The sequence below is a fragment of the Polyodon spathula genome, chromosome 1 (assembly GCF_017654505.1).
Source record: "Polyodon spathula isolate WHYD16114869_AA chromosome 1, ASM1765450v1, whole genome shotgun sequence".
In the NCBI taxonomy this organism is placed as follows: domain Eukaryota; kingdom Metazoa; phylum Chordata; class Actinopteri; order Acipenseriformes; family Polyodontidae; genus Polyodon; species Polyodon spathula.
Window position 1 is genome coordinate 71,822,442 of NC_054534.1, and position 22,933 is coordinate 71,845,374.

A 22,933-nucleotide genomic window follows, 5' to 3' on the forward strand; every position below is an offset into this window, starting at 1 on the left:
GTATTTTGCCTTAGGTGCAGACATCCATCAATACTGCATTGAGCTAGCTGTGATCCAATCCAGGTCATCTCGGAGTGCCTCTATGTTTCAGGAATGTGGCTGACACCACCTCTTGTTTACAGTGCCAGTGTAAGTAACACACTGTGTTACAGCCAAGTTATTGCATTATTTCAAGAGATTTATTGTCCTGCTTACTTATTTTGAATTTACTTGAATGTATTACTTATTTGATCGATTCTAATATATAAAATAAATACATTAAGAAGTCTTACCAATTGCTTGAAATCATCTATAAATTGCTTAAATCTCCTGAATCACTTGGTGAAATTAAAATCTAAAATAACAATTAAGTGCTTCCAATTACCACACATGATTTCATTCTGAAAGCAATAGCTTTATTTTATGTATTTTCTTTTACTGATTTGTTAAATTACCAGGTTCTTCTTTTCCTAGCTAAAAACAAGAGGCTACCTTTAAAAGTCTCTTTCCCTTTAGGTGAAACACATCCCTGATGACAAATTGCAGTCACATGTGGAGGCATTGGCAGTTCAGCATTTTGCAGCAGAGAACAGGCTGCAGTACCCAGGCCTGTGCTTGTCAGTCCTGGAAGGGCTTGTCCAAGCCGCAAAGCTGCCCAACCCAGCGCAGTACTGCTGGGGCACCACAGAGAAAATCTTCCAGCTGCTACCAGGTGAAATTCAGGTAGTCAAGCAGTGCTTCTATCAAAAGTTCAAGGGCATAAAAACTCATAATGCAGAATGTCATTGATTTATTCTGACCCGATCCCATTCCCCATAATTCAAAGAATTGTATTTTTAAACTAAATGCAGAATGATTTGCGGTGTGATGTTGATTAATGCTATTTCAATACATAGTAGGGTATGCATTCTAGAGATCATGCCAAATTTAAGAAATTTGGCAAATTTTACATTTTCACAGTTTTTAAATAAAGTGTGAATCTGTAATTTGGCCTTGTTGATTCAGGAGGGAGTCCCTGGTGCTGTAAAATGTTCAAAAAAAATCCTGCCACATTATAGGCCGATTAAATCAACCCCTATGATGCGCTAACTGTTTATTTCAATACACTGCAGCATTTTGAAATATATTCAAGCCGGTCACAGACTGGGTCTTTAGATTGTCAAAGTTTAGAGACAAGCTTGTGTGTTAGGAGCCCTGTTTGAATGTTTATAATTCTCTCTTCACCCCTGTGATTGGATAGTTTGTGTGTTTTGTATACTTGCTGTTCTGAAACGGCCCATTGTTCTCAATTGGTCTGCTGTTCTCCTCTGTCTGTATTTATGAGGAGTCTTGTTCTCTCTCAGTAGTGTCAAGGCATTCAATGCACTTTTGAAAGACACCGCCGGCACCACAGGATTTATTCAGCGCTGGTGAAGATAGACCACTTGTCCAGTATTTACTTTACGACTATTTTTAAAAGCATTCATTGTCAGTGGGGGACCAGAAACTAAGTAGACACCAAGAATGGCTTAGGACCCCCCCTCTGTATATTGCAATTCTGTTAATTTCATACACAGAATGATATTATGACCCACTCTGACGCTACACTGTCAAACTCTGCGGCACCTGTCTCACAGCAAAAGAGAAGAAGCATTGCCAAATATTTTTGCTCTTGAATCACAAACCATCTTGCATCTGCTTTAAAATCTGGATGACAAACAGAGGTTGGATGGGACGTACTTTGAGTATTTTGTACACTTGCTGTAATCTTTGAGACAAGAAGTTTGTTCTTGATCAGTGAATATTTCTTTGGGGAACCCTACTCTGGCTATAATCTGCACTATTTATTTGGCTATTGCAGATGCACAGTAGACCTCAATGGAATTGCTTCTAATAATCAGCTACCACTAATATATGCATATATGCCTACAATGTCCCTGTCAATGTGTCAAGGCGGTGGAAATAATTGGCAGTGGGACCAAAGGGACGGGGCGTACTTGCTGGCAGTCTAGACATGTGGCTAAATATCTTGACACATCATTTTAAAGTCCTACCCAATAAAATTGAGCTAATATACGTTCCCAACTCCAAAGTGTTCCCGAAAAAGGGATGTCATGCACAAGCCTCATGACCGATAAGACTAGGGAATCATTAATTGCATTACAGGCTGTCCTGTGCCCGTGGCAGGGTTCACCCTATATAACAATTGCCCTTTTATAATGAAATGTGGATATGCTAGCAGCCCAGCGCCTTCAACATACTTGCCTTCAATAGATCGGACCTGGCCCCAAGTGTGCACCAGTGTGGAATGTTTTTCTGGTCCCACACTAGGTCCGTACTTCAGTCCCACATGTCCGGTATATTAAGAACATAAGAACATAAGAAAGTTTACAAATGAGAGGAGGCCATTCGGCCCATCTTGCTTGTTTGGTTGTTAGTAGCTTATTGATCCCAGAATCTCATCAAGCAACTTCTTGAAGGATCCCAGGGTGTCAGCTTCAACAACAATACTGGGGAGTTGATGCCAGAACCTCACAATTCTCTGTGTAAAAAAGTGCCTCCTATTTTCTGTTCTGAATGACCCCTGGTCCTTGTTTCTTTTTTCAGGCTGAAAAAGTCCCTTGGGTCGACACTGTCAATACCTTTTAGAATTTTGAATGCTTGAATTAGGTCGCCACGTAGTCTTCTTTGTTCAAGACTGAACAGATTCAATTCTTTTAGCCTGTCTGCATATGACATGCCTTTTAAGCCCGGAATAATTCTGGTCACTCTTCTTTGCACTCTTTCTAGAGCAGCAATATCTTTTTTATAGCGAGATGACCAGAACTGCACACGATATTCAAGACGAAGTCTTACTAGTGCATTGTACAGTTTTAACATTACTTCCCTTCATTTAAATTCAACACTTTTCACAGTGTATCCGAGCATCTTGTTAGCCTTTTTTTTAGCTTCCCCACATTGTCCAGATGAAGACATTTCTGAGCCAACAAAAACTCCTAGGTCTTTTTCATAGATTCCTTCTCCGATTTCAGTATCTCCCATATGATATTTATAATGTACATTTTAATTTCCTGCGTGCAGTACCTTACACTTTTCTCTATTAAATGTCATTTGCCATGTGTCTGCCCAGTTCTGAATCTTGTCTAGATCATTTTGAATGACCTTTGCTGCTACAACAGTGTTTGCCACTCCTCCTATTTTTGTGTCGTCTGCAAATTTAACAAGTTTGCTTACTATACCAGAATCTAAGTCATTAATGTAGATTAGGAATAGCAGAGGACCTAATACTGATCCCTGTGGTACACCACTGGTTACCACATTCCATTCTGAGGTTTCTCCTCTAATCAGTACTTTCTGTTTTCTACATGTTAACCACTCCCTAATCCATGTACATGTGTTTCCTTGAATCCCAACTGCGTTCAGTTTGAGAATTAATCTTTTGTGCGGGACTTTGTCAAAAGCTTTCTGGAAATCTAAATAAACCATGTCATATGCTTTGCAATTATCTATTATCGATGTTGCATCCTCAAAAAAATCAAGCAAGTTAGTTAGACACGATCTCCCTTTCCTAAAACCATGTTGACTGTCTCCCAGGACCCTGTTACCATATAGGTAATTTTCCATTTTGGATCTTATTATAGTTTCCATAAGTTTGCATATAATAGAAGTCAGGCTTACTTGTCTGTAGTTACCTGGTTCAGTTTTGTTTCCCTTTTTGTGGATCGGTATTACGTTTGCAATTTTCCAGTCTGTCAGTACCACCCCTGTGTCAAGAGACTGCTGCATGATCTTGGTTAGCGGTTTGTAAATTAGTTCTTTCATTTCTTTGAGTACTACTGGGAGGATCTCATCCGGCCCATGGGATTTCTTTATTTTAAGAGCTCCTAGTCCCTTTAACACTTCTGCCTCAGTTATGCTAAAGTTATTTAAAACTGGATAGGAACTGGATGACATGTGGAGCATGTTGTCAGTATCTTCTTTTGTAAAAACTTGTGAAAAGTAATCATTTAATATATTTGCTATTTTTTTTTTCTTCATCTACGATTTTGCCATTTGTATCTCTTAAACGAGGGGCTGGAGTAGCCTCTGCCCTGTATGACCCAGTAACCTTGCCCGTTCGGTCACACTGCATGCCAACTCCCTTTAATTGCCATTTGCTACTATCAGACCAGACCCCAGCCTTGTCTCATTGATGTTCCCTCCAATTTTTCAATCCGTCTGTCTCTTTTAGTTTTTCTAGGATAAAAAGTGGGGGAAAACATACCGTTGTAAATCGGTTTTCCTTTCTCTTTTTTGGCTAGGTTTATGTGTGTGACCGGGGCTGCCATTAATTTCACCAATTCATTATAGTTTGGCCAGTCCTGGTCCAGAATTACTGGATGTGGTAGCCTTTCCGCTACCCCTACTATCAGGTGACATTTGATCGGACCCACTGATAAATACACTTTTAGTATGGGATATGTCGCCATGTCTCCATGGGTACAGGAGGTAGTCATCTGACCTTGTGGCTGCCACAACACACCGTCCAAGATAGCCTTTCGAATTAAGGTCTGCTGTGTCCACTAATGTGCATGGGTTTTCACTTTTCCTATAATTACATCAACAATATAGGCCCCACCCAACCATTTCCCCAACACTTACCCGCTTTTGATGCCAAATAACATGTTGCCACGTCACACTCCATTTCCGATGGGCATAACCTGGTGATGTGTCCTGACTGTTGGCATCTGAAAGAAATAGGAGGGGCAAAAGTAGCTGACGTTACGTATCTGTCCCATTGCTGGTAAGGCAACAGGGCAGGGACAGCAAATCTACCCCAGCTGGGGGGGCCAACCTTGGCCTCCATGATGGGGAGGTAAGGTTGCCCATTGGGGTCAGTGGTTTAGGAGGTCTTGGTGTAGTCCCGGTAGTGGTGGAACTGAGAGAGGAGTCGGTACTCAGCTGCTCTGTGGTAAAGAAACGATGAATAGGCCAGTCTTGGCAGAGATCAGGGAGTTCTCAAAATCCACAGGCAGTTTTACGGCAGCTTCCAGGGTGGCGCTGTATCCATGCCTGGGTTTCGACACCAACCACATGGCAAAACTGCTCAGTGACTATAGATTAATTCCAGGCTATAAGGCAACAAAACGTGAACATTTTGAAAGGGGGTGTAGACTTTCTATAGGTACTGTACATTGTAAAGCCTCTTACCTTTGTTAGATTTAATCCAATTTTGTCATACCAACAATGCTTTTTGGAACACCAAGAATCTATAATCTAAACATATTTGGACGTAGAACAAAATATATTTAAGTTGTGCAGCTTTCAAGTTTGTATAATGTAAACACAAATAAATGAGGCACGGTACCATTGTAAATGCATGAACTCTTATATACTCTTATATACTTTATCTGAGGTTTGCAAGTTCATTATATCCTCTGAAACTTCAATTCTATTAAATTATTTTGTTTCAGTTTATAGACTGGTTCTTGGAATAATAGAAGGTACTAAAGATGGTCTGTCGGAAACATCTATTCAAAATGTAAAAGGTAAGACTTGAATTGTTGCTTTCGTGTTGGCTTGCTACAGTGCAGTATTAAGCCAATTGATACTGTTTTTTTAACAATAAAATTAATTTTGTAAAACTAAATTCTGAAAACTCCCTTTAGGCCTTTGTGGTGATTATTTTAAATGACTAATTAAAACAAAATGCAGAGAGGGTGACCGGGAGGGCGAAGCCAGATGTTTTATTAACAAGTTCTTGCATGCTAACAAGGTATCCATGAAATAACCTGTATTACACTCTTATTAAATGGCAAGTGCATATTGCAGAGTGGAAATGAATATTTCACAAATAATTTTATTTAATGAAATTTACGCAGCGCTTATACACTGTATTAGAAATATTACATTTGATTGATGTACAGTTTTTTGTGTGTAGTATGTTTATAAGAAGTACAACAAAAAAAAAAAAACTAACAGTAAAACTTGTACCTTGTGTGAAACAGTGCTGCATTTTTTTAAATGTTTTTTTTTTGGGTCCCTTGCAGCAGCTGCTCTTTTATCCTTAAGGTTTCTCCCCTCTAAAAAAGAAAGGAGTGTGGACAACGGTTTACGGCTGGTAGCTATGCAGTCATCCTCCAATTAGCTAGGACTTAATAATCCTGGAAGTTTATCGTTCTCATGAAAAGAGAATATACTGAACACTGTGCCACTTCATGCGTATTCTTTGGTGACCTAAAGCATCTTGGGTGTTTTAAAAGACTCTTTATAACCCCCAGCTTGAGCATTTCCTCAATCTCTGCTTTCACTACCTGCCTTTTACATTCAGGTATGCGGTATGGTCTCTTTCAATATGATGATGGGCTACTCGAGTCTACCCCGGGACTGGAGAGAACATGTCAGGAAAAGCAGCCACCAGATTGTGAACCTCACGTTTCTGTCTTTGTGTCAGGTTACTTCCAACCTGAACCGACCCCATCCTCACCAAGACAGAAAGATCATGTCCCAAATCTGTGATATCATCTGTCAGTGTTTCTGACAAAGTCTCCCGTTGCACCCAGGACTTCAGGAGGTTCACGTGTTAAATGTGCTTTTCCTTCATCCGGCCTGGCTGGCAGATCTCGTAATTCTCCTTCCCAACCTGGCGTGTAACCTCAAAGGGTCCTTGCCACTTTGCCAGGAGTTTAGACTCAGAGCTGGGTAATAATAGAAGCAGTTTGTTCCAAGTGGGCCCCTCTATTGTAATTGGTCTCCTGTCTGTGTTATGCCTGCTGCAGATTGTCATGAGTCCATTGACCTACAGACTCAAGACGCCTGCACAGACCGGACCGTGTTAGTCGAATTATCCTGCTGTTCCTCCCACATTTCTCTGACGAGATCGAGAACACCCCTGGGTCTCTGCCCATATATCAGCTCGAACGGGAAGATCCCTATGGAAACCTGTGGTACCTCTCTAATTGCAAAGAGCTGGGGAGAAATAAACTTATCCCAGTTGCACACATCACTTTCAATAAATCTATGCATCGAGTTTTATTAAAACATTCTACCAAACCATTAAACTGAGGGTGATAAACTAATGTGCTGATAGTTTTAATCCCCAAAAGTTTGCATGAATCGCGTACCAGCTGTGACATAAAATTGGTTTCTTGGTCGATCAACATTTCTTGGGGTATCCCCACTCGGGAGAAAACTTTAACAAACTTGTTGGCGCCAGATTTAGCAGAAGCAGAGTGAAGTGATATGGCCTCTGGCTAAAGCATTGTGTAATCCAGGTGAGTGTATCCCAACAAACTTCGCTTCAGCGATCCGACTATATCTACCCCAATATGCTTGAACAGATCTTTCACAAGTGCCAATGGCACAAGAGGGGGCTCGTGGCACAGCTCTGGGACTGGCACTTTGGCACTATGGACACTGCTCACAAAACCGCCTCACGTCGCCATCCAGCCCCAGCCAATTGAACCGTGCCTCAAGTCTTGCTTTAGTTTTGTCCCTGCCCAAGTGACCAGACAGGGGAACAGTGTGAGCCAGATGCAATAAATCCCCCCTAAAAGGTTTAGGGACAAGCAATGGTGACGGACCTCCTCAATCTGATGCAATTTATCAACCCGATACAGTAGATCATGGTCAATTTCAAAGTGTGGAATACATGGCGACACAAGTGGGCTCATTCACCCAACCATTAACCATAGCTGCTTAATCAAATAGCCAACCCATTGTATCGTCATGTCCTTGCTTGAGTCGAAAGTCATGGGAGCAAGCTAAAAAATCAGCTCTCATGGCCTTCAACTCAGGATCAGGTCGGTCCCAAGCGGAGGTGGAAGGACCAGGCTTCTGTGCTGCTCCTTCACCACCCCCCAGAACCTTCACCAACTGCCCCCACCCGAATATGACCGGACTCCCTCCACTGTCAGCCTTCATTCTTAGAGGCCCAGCATTCCCTTTTTGTCTTTTTGGGTTTAAATCTGTGACAAAACCAAGTCTGGTCACGGAAAGGAAAGATATCTCCAATTACTTCCTCCTTCTTTACCAATGGGTAAATCAACTACCCAATCATTGAACTGCTGGCAGTCCCGCCCCAACATAATGAGTTGTGGCAACTGAGGAACCAAGTCTGCCTGTACGTGCGTCATTACAGTGCAAATCTGTAATCTTATCCAGAACTTAGGGTAGATGAGAATATCTCCATGTATGCATTTAATGTTAACCCATCCCAACAATCACTTATGCCTTGATGAGTTCAACCCTTCTTGTAATAGGAACAGGCCCCCCCCTAGTTTGCGGACCGGGAGCTCCCGCAACCACAGCCTGTCTAAATGGCTGCTGTGTCCATCCACCCCCCTCCCCCAGCGGGGCGCTGGTGCTAAGGTGGCAGACTTGTAGGTTGCGGTGCTGGGAGCGGGCTCAGCCGACTGGTATCTCCTGATCACAGATGCATGCAGTGTAGAGCAGATACAAAAACAGACAGAATGATTTCCAGGTGCAAGGGCGAACACCTGTAAATAATAATGATGAAGTGATACAGCGGCGTTGTCACAGAGACGGCCGAAGTGGGCGGCGTCAGAACCAGGAAAGGTAATGAAATACACAAAACACAGAACGGATGAAATGAAGTGATGAAGACGCCTGTTGGCGCCGGTTTAATACCAAATAAAAGGTTTACACAAACACGAAAAACACAGGACACGGCACTCTACGCCAAAATAAATAGACACACGAAAACAGACTAAACTTAACAAAACGGTGCACGCACAGACACTGACAAACACGGTGAGCGGATACTTTCCCCTCTTATCATTACTACTACTGCTGCTTATTTCCTCCGTCTCCAATCCCGTTCTCCGCTCACCGAACACCCAACCGCAGTATGTGACAACGTGCATCTATATATACTATTGTGCTGGGATTCAATTACCAATTAATTATTCACTTGAATCCCAGCACGTGAATTAATAAAGTGCAATTCCCCGTGCTCACATATTACTACATTTTACTTGCACGTGAAGTGCTGTGCAATCCTCGTGCCTAAATACACATATACATTTTTAAACACTCGTGTTACACAGACCCGTTTATATCCCGTGTACCAATGTCTATACACCAACATTTAACACACCACACGCAACACATAACAGATAATATACACAGGGGCGGGCACTTTGTTACATATACCCCCTCCTGTGCAAAGCACACATGGCCTCAATGGCCACCTCCCCCCTTAAAAGCCCAAAAGTCCCGCCCAAAGTCCTTGGCCAGGACCAGAGGCTTCCAGGGGCCCACAGGTCGTAATGCTGTCAGCAGGGTAGCATTCTCCTGCCAGGGTAGTCCTAGCAGCGGAAAGGCTGCTTGGGGTGTGGTCTCCTGACCTTCCCCCTCCTTCGGCGCCGGCAGCTCCCCTTGGTGGGGCTTCAACCACCGTTCTTCCTGCAGGGAAGAAACTGCAGAGGGAGCAGGTCTCCGGACCTCCCCCACGATCTCCGGCGGCGAAACTGCTGCTGGGGTTGGCGGTCTCCAGACCTCCTCCCCCTCCTCCGGCAGCGAAACTGCTGCTGGGGTTGGCGGTCTCCAGACCTCCTCCCCCTCCTCCGGCAGCGAAACTGCTGCTGGGGTTGGCGGTCTCCAGACCTCCTCCCCCTCCTCCGGCAGCGAAACTGCTGCTGGGGTTGGCGGTCTCCAGACCTCCTCCCCCTCCTCCTTCTGCTGCTGGGGTTGGCGGTCTCCAGCGTGGCTGGCAGCTCCCCTTCGTGGGGTTCCGGCCACAGTACTTCCGGCTGTGATGCGGAGCGGCGGGCAACCCCAGGCGATGCAGAGCGGCGGGCAACCCCAGGCGATGCAGAGCGGCGGGCAACCCCAGGCGATGCAGAGCGGCGGGCAACCCCAGGCGATGCAGAGCGGCGGGCAACCCCAGGCGATGCAGAGGCATCCTTGGGCGAAGCGAGGCTGGCATCCTTGGGCGAAGCGAGGCTGGCATCCTTGGGCGAAGCGAGGCTGGCATCCTTGGGCGAAGCGAGGCTGGCATCCCTGGGCGAAGCGAGGCTGGCATCCTTGGGCGAAGCGAGGCTGGCAGTCAGGACAAGCTGGGGTGCGGGTGTTGGACCTCTTTTCGGCCACTGCAGCCGGGAGGTTCTTCCCCGTGCTTCCCTCAGCAGCCTATGCAAGGGCTGCTGAGGACCGTCAGCATCTAGTCCTGGCCCTTGTGGTGCAGGGAGAGGCAGCTCCTGCTCCTCTCCCCCTGATGGAGGTGGAGGCAGAGGAAGCTCCAGCTCCTCTCCTCGTGATGGTGGGGGAAGTGATACCAGCAGGCATTCACCCTCTGCTGGTGGGGGAAGTGATACCAGCAGGCATTCACCCTCTGCTGGTGGGGGAAGTGATACCAGCAGGCATTCACCCTCTGCTGGTGGACAGGGACCCAGCAGGCATTCACCCTCTGCTGGTGGACAGGGACCCAGCAGGCATTCACCCTCTGCTGGTGGACAGGGACCCAGCAGGCATTCACCCTCTGCTGGTGGGGGAAGTGATACCAGCAGGCATTCACCCTCTGCTGGTGGGGGAAGTGATACCAGCAGGCATTCACCCTCTGCTGGTGGGGGAAGTGATACCAGCAGGCATTCACCCTCTGCTGGTGGACAGGGACCCAGCAGGCATTCACCCTCTGCTGGTGGACAGGGACCCAGCAGGCATTCACCCTCTGCTGGTGGCGGAGGCAGAGGCAGCTCCTGCTGCTCTCCCCCTGCCGGTGGAGGAGGCAGAGGCAGCTCCTGCTGCTCTCCCCCTGCCGGTGGAGGAGGCGGAGGCAGAGGCAGCTCCTGCTGCTCTCCCCCTGCCGGTGGAGGTGGCGGAGGCAGAGGCAGCTCCTGCTGCTCTCCCCCTGCCGGTGGAGGTGGCGGAGGCAGAGGCAGCTCCTGCTGCTCTGCTCCTGCCGGTGGAGGTGGCGGAGGCAGAGGCAGCTCCTGCTGCTCTCCCCCTGCCGGTGGAGGTGGCGGAGGCAGAGGCAGCTCCTGCTGCTCTCCCCCTGCCGGTGGAGGTGGCCGAGGCAGAGGCAGCTCCTGCTGCTCTGCGCCTGCCGGTGGAGGTGGCGGAGGCAGAGGCAGCTCCTGCTGCTCTGCCCCTGCCGGTGGAGGTGGCGGAGGCAGAGGCAGCTCCTGCTGCTCTGCGCCTGCCGGTGGAGGTGGCGGAGGCAGAGGCAGCTCCTGCTGCTCTGCTCCTGCCGGTGGAGGTGGCGGAGGCAGAGGCAGCTCCTGCTGCTCTGCTCCTGCCCATGGAGGTAGGAGCGGCGTGTAGTCTCCTGGTGGTGGAGGTGGGAGCGGTGTGTAGTCTCCCCTTGATACAGGGGACTGGTGCGGCTCTCCCTCACTTGCAGGGGACTGGTGCGGCTCTTCCTCCCTTGCAGGAGACTGGTGCGGCTGTGGAGACAGCGGTGGGACCTCTGCCTTCCTCTTCCCCTTTCCCCTTCTCTGCCACCTCCTCACCTTCCTCTCCTGCGGCAGTTCCTCCTCTCCCTCCTGGTAGGGGCAGCGGAAGGGACAATTGGCAAAGAGATGGTCCTGGTTGCAGAGGAGGCACCCCGGCAAGGACTGGTTACATCGCCGGGGATGTCTGGCCCTTAGGCGGCACTCCTCCTCCCTGTCCCTCACCTCTTTATCGTCTTTCCTGCTTCTCCCCATTTCTTTCTTTTTTTTTTTTTTTTGTAATCCAAAGACGCCCCCTTTTTTTTTTTTTTTTTTTTTTTTTTCTCCCACACACAAAAAAACCTCTCCTGGTCTGACGCTTGGAGGCGCTGTTAAATCCCACGCAGGACACCACGTGTCACAGAGACGGCCGAAGTGGGCGGCGTCAGAACCAGGAAAGGTAATGAAATACACAAAACACAGAACGGATGAAATGAAATGATGAAGACGCCTGTTGGCGCCGGTTTAATACCAAATAAAAGGTTTACACAAACACGAAAAACACAGGACACGGCACTCTACGCCAAAATAAATAGACACACGAAAACAGACTAAACTTAACAAAACGGTGCACGCACAGACACTGACAAACACGGTGAGCGGATACTTTCCCCTCTTATCATTACTACTACTGCTGCTTATTTCCTCCGTCTCCAATCCCGTTCTCCGCTCACCGAACACCCAACCGCAGTATGTGACAACGTGCATCTATATATACTATTGTGCTGGGATTCAATTACCAATTAATTATTCACTTGAATCCCAGCACGTGAATTAATAAAGTGCAATTCCCCGTGCTCACATATTACTACATTTTACTTGCACGTGAAGTGCTGTGCAATCCTCGTGCCTAAATACACATATACATTTTTAAACACTCGTGTTACACAGACCCGTTTATATCCCGTGTACCAATGTCTATACACCAACATTTAAACACACCACACGCAACACATAACAGATAATATACACAGGGGCGGGCACTTTGTTACAGGCGTGTATCACTCAGTATTTGTAAATCTCATGGGTTTGATCCGCAACCAGAAGTCCAGATTAACACACCAACACTTAACACAAAACACAAACACAGTTCCTAGTGACAGTGAATAAGTGCTAGTGGTGTATTACAGTTCTCCATGAAATGCAGGTGTGAAAGTGAGGTCCGGGTTTGTGCTGGCTTTCGCTCCAGCTCCGGATCATGCTACTGCTAGTCTATTAACAAACAGACAACAGTTAACAATACACTAACACACACAAGACAAAATTCACGGTTTCACAATATGGCAACACAGACTCCTTGTAGGTTAAAACACTAACCATTTACCAAGGCACAGATCACTTACACTACGCCCCCTTATTTATACCCTCGCTCATGACCCCTAGGTTAACGAGCGCATCTGCTCTTCCAATCCCCGGATGCCACACTGTCTTCCATCCGAGTCATTGAGCTTGGTTGCCATAGCTCAGCCCCCTTCTTAATTGATCGACTTCCACTTACCCTAAGGAATAAATTGTCACGCCATTTAATTAAGGGTGCTCTGTTCCTTTTACAAAGTGCCCTCACAGGTCGGGAGGGAGATCTAACAAGAAGAATCATTTGATCTCTGTCACACCACCTCATTTAGGGTTCCTGGTCCCTGTCTCTGTACCCACAGTCCCAGGACTGGTCCCAAAGTGTCCAAGAATTGCTCCAACACTACCAACTCCATAACCCAATCATTGGAGTTGGTGCAGGGATCCAGCCATCCCATGGCATAATCACGGAGACGGTGGGCCAGTGTATGGGGATGTTCTGTCTCACCTAACCTCCCCTGCCGGAGTCTCCAATGGTATCCTTCAGACGTGTCTCCCACCCTGTTGAGGATAGTCTTCTTAAGGGTGGAGTAGACCCTCATCTTCTCCTCAGACAGGGTTTGGTTAACTGCGGCAGTAGGTAGCTCGCCCAAACCCAAACCAAATCCATTCTGTTTTTTTTTTGTTGTTGTTTTTTAAATGGGCACTGCTGTGTCTTGGGAATGCCAGTTAACCCACAACAAACACCACTTGTGGAAGGGTGTGGAAAAACACAAGGCAGACACAAAGCTCAATTATGAAACGCCAGCACAGACACCCAGATTTATTAGTCCACGCTCAGTGGGCAGGTGATTCTGTGACAGGTCGGGGGCACTCTACCAGCAATGGTAATTGTGCCCCATCTTCATTAATCACAGACACAGAAGTGTTAATCAAAAATGAATAAGTAAAAGGCAAAAGGAAAACAAAACACTTTAAGGAAAAACTACAAAATAAATTGTGCAGGTTTTTAACCGTGGCTCATTGCTCCCTATAATGGTGGAAGCCCCGAGAAACAGGGACTGTTCTATATCCTTTCTTATACACTATGGGACGACTCAGTCCTGCTAAACTAACTATCTAAGATAGTGACAAAGTAAATAACTGGCGTGTGGCTTGCTTGCACCACCAGGTCTATGTGTCACACTGGAGTTGCTGCACTGTCTCCCTGACTCGCTGCTCCACAGTTTCCAGTTTCACTTCAGAGAATCAGGATTCCACCGTGAAGTCATATTTCCTTTATGAGTCAGAGAGGATACAAAACAATGCCCTTTTATTTAGTCATTCACCCCCTTTAGTCCCACCCCCCAGCCATTGACAGAGTGGGAATACACAGGGTGTCCAAACCCCCTACAACCTCACGCATGCACATGACAGCCAGTCCAGATCCATCTGCTCTCACAGATTGCTAAACAATACAAACATGAATGAATGAATTATATATACAGTGGTTTGCAGAAGTATTCACCCCCCTGCAAAGTTTTCACATTTTGTTGGCACCTGAGCGTACTCCACGACGCTTTCAAATTAGACCTTACATGTAGAAGCTATACAAACTACTCCACATTGATAAAGTTAAAAATGCATATAGACTATAAATAAGTAAGATCTACAGAGAAAAACAGATTAATCTCAGTTGCATAAGTATTCAACCCCTTTTCTACTGCAGCCCTAAATCAGCTCAGGTGCAAATGATTTGTTTGAAAGGTCACAAGATTTGTGTAACGGTTTCAGCCTGTGTGTACTCAGAGTGGTTTAACTTGTAGATAATTTCCCTCAAGTATACAAAGATTTTCAAGGTGCAACTCACATATTGATCCAGCAAAGCAACCATAAAGACCAAGGAGCTTTCAAAACAAGTCAGGGATAAAGTGGTACAGAGGCACAGAGCAGGAGAAGGATACAAGAAAATTTCAAAGGCGCTGATTATCCCTCTCAGCACGGTGAAGTCCATCATTAAGATCAGGTCGCCCTCCCAAACTGATCAGCTGGGCAAGCAGGAAACTGGTTCGGGATGTCACTATGAAGCCAACAATGACCTTGAGAGATCTGCAAAGTTCTGTGTCTGAAATGGGAGTCAATGTTCACACATGAAAAATAAGCCGGTTCTTACACAAAGCTGGCCTGTATGGACGGCTGGCAAGAAAGAAGCCATTACTCAAAGTCTCATCTTAAAACACATATGGAGTTTTCAGTCTAAATTCCAAGCATTACGTCTGGCGTAAGCCCAACAGTGCACATCATCAGTCAACACCATCCCAACTGTCAAGCATGGTGGTGGCAGCATCATGTTATGGGGATGCTTCTCTTCAGCAGGGACTGGGAAGCTTGTCCGGATAGAGGGGAGAATGTATGGTGCAAAGTACAGACGAATCTTTGAGGAAAACCTGTTTGAGTCAGCCAAGACTCTGAAATGGGAGGAAATTCACATTTCAGCAGGACAATGACCTAAAGCACAAAGCCAAAGCCACAGCTACAGCTACACTGGAATGGTTGAACAAGAAGATAATTAATGTTCTTGAGTGGCCCAGTCAAAGTCCTGACTTGAAAATCAATCAAGTAAATGTCACACAGGTTGATCTTTTGAAGAAAGGTTTAGGTTCTTCAACAATTAATATTTTAAGCAGCTATTTAATCATTTATTTTACTTTTCTTTATTGTAGTCTCCCAAGTTTTGGCTTCTTTCCGTTAATATATGACTGACATATGCCTCCTTCTACAACAAGTAGTTACAGTTGAGGTTATGATTATTTCACTGAACTGCATTACTACATTTATGCTTTGAGGTACTTGACATCGTGCTTGAAGTTTTTTTTTTTTTTTTTTACTTCAAATTGTTGGCTTGCCAGACATAAACTACTAAGACATAAACAACTAAGACATCTGATTTAAGTGCTTGTAAGTAATCTAGAGTTTTTACTTTTTCATTTGAAGAATTAAAATTTAATAGGAAAGGCTACATTTTTTATCAGGATACAATGGCATCTACAGTATCTCAACCTATAGCTTTGATATAACTCAGTGTGTGAGCAACATTTATTGACTGGCACAGTATACATAATATAATTTCAAATATGTTTATAGACTATAGCAACTTATTTTATGTTCCTGTTAGTAGCACAATGATTTACATAAAATATGAAGTATGTGTTGTATGGTGTAAATAATACTACTTAAAATTGTAACTTACCAATAGCAACCACTGTAAAACTGTAGCACTTGTAAAATGGTTGCAAAGGAGCACTGGAAATGTCAGCTTGAAGAAAAGGTACCCAAGGTTTCAAAGTACGGCAAGGACTGATAGATGTAACACCTAGTAACTGGGGGGAAAAAAACATATTTAGTGATAATTAAAACAATGTTATATCTTCATAACTTAGATACAGCAGACAGCTAAATGTAACTATTAGGAAAATGTCTATTGCATTTTCAGTCTCAACATAAGAGTTAAATACAAACCTTAAATCCAAAAGAAACCATGCATTTAACTGTTATACATGGCTTGTATTAAGCAAGTGTGAGATACAGATTTTTGGACATATACAGATATGATTTTCTTACCCCCTCAAGGGGGGGGAAAGACAATTTATTTGTGAAAATGATAAGTAAGGAGTTAAAAAGACAAACAAAAGACTAGTTTCATCTAGTTTTCATATAATATATGTGTTTGTTATTATAACTTAATAATAAATGTGTAATTATTTTTTGGCAGCAACTGTTTAGTACCGATAATGTTACAGTAAATGGTAAAACTTCAGAACACATTAAGAACAAATCTGCATGGTTGATATATTTTTTATTTTTTATTTTAATGGGGACGGTAGATTGTGTTTGTGTTGGGTTATGGGTAGGTGCATTATAGAAGGCAATGAGTTAAGTCCCTGACCAGAGTTAGCACAGCCTTGATATGAAACAACTAAGGCATCTATTTAGATCAGAGATGGCCAAACCGTGGCTATTGAGCCACATGCAGCTGCTGGGCAGTTCAAGTGTGGCTCCCGATGAAATGCTGGGTAGCACACATTTTGTGGCTCGAATGAACTGAAGAAATAATAAACAAAAAAAGGAAAAGAGAAAAAGTTAAAATAAACACAGGTTTATTATTTGTGTTCTCTGTATTCATTCATGTTTATTATTTCTTCTCTCCCCTTCTCTCTTCAGTTTCTTAAGCCTGCCTATTCATTGCAAGGACATTTCGTAATTTGACCGTTGGTGTGGCACATGCATATTTCGATTACCTTGAATGAAAGCCGGATGTGCAGTTGAAAATAAATTTCATAATGAAGTGCGCCTCGTTCGTTTTGTGGAGAAAATGGCATTGAGCAAACGACCCATGAGTAATAAATGAAAATATGAGGCTTAAGCCAGAATGGGAAGCAAATTTTGCTTTCACTGAAAACAGTGGTAACCCTCTGTGCCTCACCTGCAACAAATCACTTATACACTGTAGTCTGTACAAGACGATCAACCTCAAACATCACTATGAAACAACTAACACATTTTCAACTGAATATCCTCCTGGATCAGACTTGAGGATAAACAAGCTGGCCACTTTAAAAGCATGCCTCAGCAGTCAGCAGATGCTTCTTTTGGCGTTCAGTAAAGAAGCTGATGTAACGACTCAAGTGAGTTTTGTACGGCATGGAATATCGCTCATGCCAAATATCCTTATTCATATAAATGAATCTTTTTATAGAACTGGACTTTTGGTGCTAGACTAGAGAATGCATGTTTAAATGTTATATTGCAGGTCTAACATGTATATTATATTTACATATCTTACATCTTGTCATGAGCAGGTACTGTAATCCCTTTCAAAATAAATACAGTGCATTTGGCATCCACAAAGTCTCAGAAGTCTTTAATACATACAGCAGTCATACAAAATATTGTTACTGTGACAGAAAGTATGTGAAACAAAGAAAATATCTTTTTATTTTTGTTACACAAAAAACAAAAGAAAAATTACAGGCGTGAGGGAGGGAATGCTGGATCAAAAAAAAAAAAAAACTCCATGCGCCTTCTACTTTCTAAGTCCTCTATGGATCGACCACAGTACATTAAAAAAAAAAAAAAGTTTAACAGAACACACACACAAACTCTGTGGCACAGACACTCCTTGATCACTACTCTCCCCTATCCTCATAACCCTGCCTGTATTTCAAAGGCTTTCATAGAACGCAGTAGCATGTTTCCTTTTGTATGCAAAGCCTTGTCCCTGTAGTCAGTGGAACACCAATCCCGAACTGACAAATGTTGCTACAATTCACTTGACTTGAGTGACCAGGACCTACATACTCGCACTTCCGCCCCTCACCAAGGTGACTTCTGTCATGGTCACGTGATCTTGGTAAGCGAAGTCCCAAGTTAGCTTTGTGCCTTCTATTGCCTGGAGGCTGAATTACAAACCGAAACCCCTTTGACTCGTCACAGTTACATTTAACATTTAATACACTGTAGATCTACAGCACAATAAAAATTACTCAAAAACTGTAAGGCTCTGTCTGCAATGTTTGCCCTTGTTCTTGTGTATTTTGCTGCTATCGAGATAACAACTACTGTACTGTGCAGAGTAAGTGCAAGATTGAGTTATAATTTGGCCAGCCCTGATCTAAATGTTGGTTAAATCTGATAGAGGAGATGCATGCATTCCTCCTACTAAATTGTCCACCTCTAATAATAAATGTAGTTCACCACTGTGCACGAATAAATTGTATTTTACCACTTGCACAGTACCACTCACTGTGGACTTGTGATCATGTGTGTGTCTTTGTGTGTGTTATACTGTCATATTATTTCAGGACTGTAAACCCTTCGTTGGAACAGTGCAATACACATTGTTGTGTATTGCCTGGGATTATTCTTTGCGGTCGCCAGGCCGGGATTATAAAAACAAACGTATTCTGATCGTGAACTTTGTTGTCTGTCTTCTGTTTCGTAATAACATCACCAATACTCCTGTTCACTGCAAACCACTTTGCCACAGTCCTATCATTACTTTTAATTATAAAGAAGAAAGCCAATTTTGATAGTCCAGTTTGTTTACATTCTGTTACATATCAGAGGCACCAGCCACTACATCCCTGGTACTTATGGAAGTTGTAATGGCACACCCATGTAAAATAAAAAAGAAACTGTATTATATATGTGAAGCAACCTCCAATAAAATATGTATTAGATATCAGGGCACCTTTTACCTTTATTTTCTTCTATCAAATATTTGTACTACAAATTACAGTAGAACAAAATATCATGTATGGTACCACAATAATTATATATTTGTTTGTACTACATTCTTCTAAATAATTAAACAATGGTCCTGATTCTGGATTTGCAAACATGTTTTTATGGTGTATGGGCTGTTCAATACAGTTCCCTTTAAACTCTTTTTGCACATTTTAATTTTTTTTTTTTTATTAATAAAGTTTAACATGTATTTATTTGAAACAGTTAGTTCAAAAGCCAGCAATCAGTTATATGACTATTAGACTATAATGTATTCATAAAAACGTAGACTTTGATAAATAGTTTTTAAATAACTCATGAGGCAGCCTAATTAATGCTACTAGGACACTGTGTGTCATTTGAGCCCCCTCTAGTGTCAAAAGTAGAGTCAGTAATATAACCTGAAACCTGTAATAGAATCACTGGTTAATTATATCAACCATATTTTGCTATCAAAAATTGCATTCCCAATCCCTTTGCTATTCAACAACTACAAAATACATAACAGAATCCACACACACCTGGTACGGTGATCAAACCCTGTCTCTCAGCTTGTGGTGTGTCTGTTACACATTTTGCTGTGCTATTAACTGAAGACACTGCTGAGTTGAACAACTCTTTTTTTTGAACTCTATGAGCACTTACAATTCAAACTGACCAGAAGTAATTAACACAGTTCTAATTTGTACAGCTGACCCTGTCTGACTGGATGTATGCAATGTAATTTACTTCAATTTTCCATTTCCAAAAACAGTGTTGTCCGTATGTTTTTGGGAAAGGTAGATTTCCCTTTCTAAGACTTGCATGTAGTTGAAAAAGGTCATTCCACCTATGAGGGTGGGGGACAATACTGTCACACATTTTTGTGTAAACAATATGTCCCTCACATGACTCATAAACATATTATGGAGTTACACTGGACACATATTCTGTATTATAAAACACGCTGACATCAATTAACAACACTTGTTCTAAAACCACTTCTTACTGATGAAACATTCACAGGGACAGTCGTGCCCTGCTCTCAAAGAATTTTTCAGTCAAACAGAGATAATAAGCTATGAAGATGTAAATATAATAGTGATAATGGCATTGCTGTGGCATTTTTTGTAATAATGAAATTATGAACCTTGGTATCAGGCTTTATTGACTTGGTAATGCCATTATCCCTTAAATATACCATGGCCTACCAAACAAATAAAAAACATAAACCTGTGTTGGTTTGTGGTACTGGGGATATAGGTATTTGTTGATGGTTTCACAAGTGAAGTGGTACCAATTTAAATTAACTGGGCGGAATTGTTACTCATTTTAAACTAAAGAAAAAATATATTTTTGCAGAGGTGATTGCCAAAACTGGTAGGGCATTTTATGTTTCTGTTTACTTGTTTGTTTTAATTGATCTTGGAATCTCTGTTTTGCTAATATGGGTTGGAGTAAGAAATCAGCCAGTACCACAATATATTCCCTCACAGTTCACCAGGTTAAAAGCAGAAGGAAGTGTAGTTAAAAAAAGTTAAAAAAAAAAAAAAAATTCATTTATTTGTAGATTGTTCAATACAATGAACTACTAGGTGTGTATTGTGCTAGATCACTGGTTTAAGCAGCGTAAGTAGTGGATGCATTATTAGAAGTTTGAAAAAGCATACCAATCTCTCTAGCTCTACTGCCAAGCAATTTAAAATCACTATTGATTGCTTCCATTAGCAGTAGACCAAGATACAGCCAGTTTGAATAGTTTCTGAAGTTTTGAGTGCTGCAGCCAAAGTTTATACTTGGTTCAGTTCTGCAATGAATTTTTGTAAAGACTCAACAGTAAAGCCGAACATGAAAAAACATGTAGGGCTCTATTTAAAAACGTTTGCAAACCCCTAAGTCAATCACAAAACACTTTTGAGGACAGTTAGCACACAAAAATCAGGTGCACATGTGGGCAAACCGACTTTGCCCACCTATGTGATTTATCAACTGTGTTTTAGTGCCCACCTGGCAAGTCAGCGTTAGCACTGGATATGAGCTGAACTTTAGGGGTGTGTCCTCATTTACATACAACTATATTTATTTAGTAAACCATCAACAGGTGGTGGAGTTTACCTTTCAATAGGAGGAGATGTCCCCAAATATTTAGAAATCATCTGGGCCACAATGTACGTAGGAATTCCGCCTTTTCAGATTTGCTTTCAGACTCTTTATATATATATATATATATATATATATATATATATATATATATATATATATATATATATATACACACACACACACACACACACTACCAATCAAAAGTTTGGGGTCACTTAGAAATTTCCTTGTTTTCAAAAGAAAAGCTAATTTTTTGTCCATTAGAATAACATCAAATTGATCAGAAATACAGTGTAGACATTGTTAATGTTGTAAATGACTATTGTAGCTGGAAACGGCTGATTTGTAATGGAATATCTACATAGGCGTACAGAGGCCCATTATCAGCAACCATCAGTCCTGTGTTCCAATGGCACGTTAGAAAACCGTTTTGCAATTATGTTAGCACAGCTGAAAACTGTTGTGCTGATTAAAGAAGCAATAAAACTGGCCGCCTTTACACTAGTTGAGTATCTGGAGCATCAGCAATTGTGGGTTCGATTACAGGCTCAAAATGGCCAGAAACAAAGAACTTTCTTCTGAAACTCATCAGTCTATTCTTGCTCTGAGAGGCTATTCCATGCGAGAAATTGTCAAGAAACTGAAGATCTCGTACAACGCTGTGTACTACTCCCTTCACAGAGCAGTGCAAACTGGCTCTAACCAGAATAGAAAGGGCAGTGGGAGGCCCTAGTGCACAACTGAGCAAGAGGACAAATACATTAGAGTGTCTAGTTTGAGAAACAGACGCCTCACAGGTCCTCAACTGGCAGCTTCATTAAATAGTACCCACAAAACACCAGTCTCAACGTCAACAGTGAAGAGGCGACTCCGGGATGCTGGCCTTCTAGGCAGAGTTGCAAAGAAAAAGCCATATCTCAGACTGGCCAATAAAAAGAAAAGATTAAGATGGGCAAAAAAACACAGACACTGGACAGAGGAAGATTGTAAAAAAGTGTTATGACAGACAAATCTAAGTTTGAGGTGTTCGGATCACAAAGTAGAACATTCGTGAGAAGCAGACCAAATGAAAAGATGCTGGAGGAGTGCTTGATGCCATCTGTCAAGCATGGTGGAGGCAATGTGATGGTCTGGGGTGCTTTGGTGGTGGTAAAGTGGGAGATTTGTACAGGGTAAAAGGGATCTTGAAGAAGGAAGGCTATCATTCAATTTTGCAACGCCATGCCATACCCTGTGGACGGCGCTTGATTAGAGCCAATTTCCTTCTACAACAGGACAAATACCCAAAGTGTAGATTATAATGTACGGTCAGAAACTGTCTTCAAAGACTTCTGAATATGACCAAAACAGCTTGATCAGAAATCTTCAGAGCATAGACCACTTCAGCTTGTAGTTAACAAGTTGAGTGACACTTCAGTGTTTTCACCTCAGTTTTTATAGTTTTTGCTTCGTTTTTTACGGCAGAAGTCATAATTAAATCTTAAACATTTATATGCCTTGACAGCTCATGTCCTTTAAGATGAATAACATTTTCAAATACACCCAGTAACTCTTTCTAAAAGATTAATTGAGCCTTAATCACATAATCCACCTCCCTTACAGTACATGTCCAAAAATATGTGAGGTGACCTTTTGAACTGATGTTATTCTCCTTTGGTACCAGGGAGTTCCTGAATACAACATACAAGTGAATACAATTATAGCATATATAGAATACAGTTTTATATATAGAAATGTCTTTTAATATATAACATCAACTTTGGGTTAATTATTCCAACCTGGGTTTAAAATATATTTCCCTTCTAATATCAAAAACATCCCTCTCAGTAAGTTGGCTTTATTTCATGTATAGATGTGATTTAACAAAGTCATATTGGATAAAGGCTGCTAGAAGGTTCAAAGCAAAC

The 22,933-nt window shown here is 42.8% G+C and overlaps 1 long non-coding RNA gene across 1 annotated transcript; it reads left to right on the forward strand.

Annotated features, from left to right (window-relative positions):
- Nucleotides 1-501: 501 nt before the first annotated feature.
- LOC121322084 lies at nt 502-18,418 on the forward strand. Its single transcript, XR_005951004.1, has 3 exons — nt 502-702; nt 5,412-5,486; nt 16,881-18,418. It is a non-coding gene; the product is annotated as an uncharacterized LOC121322084 (long non-coding RNA).
- Nucleotides 18,419-22,933: the final 4,515 nt, after the last annotated feature.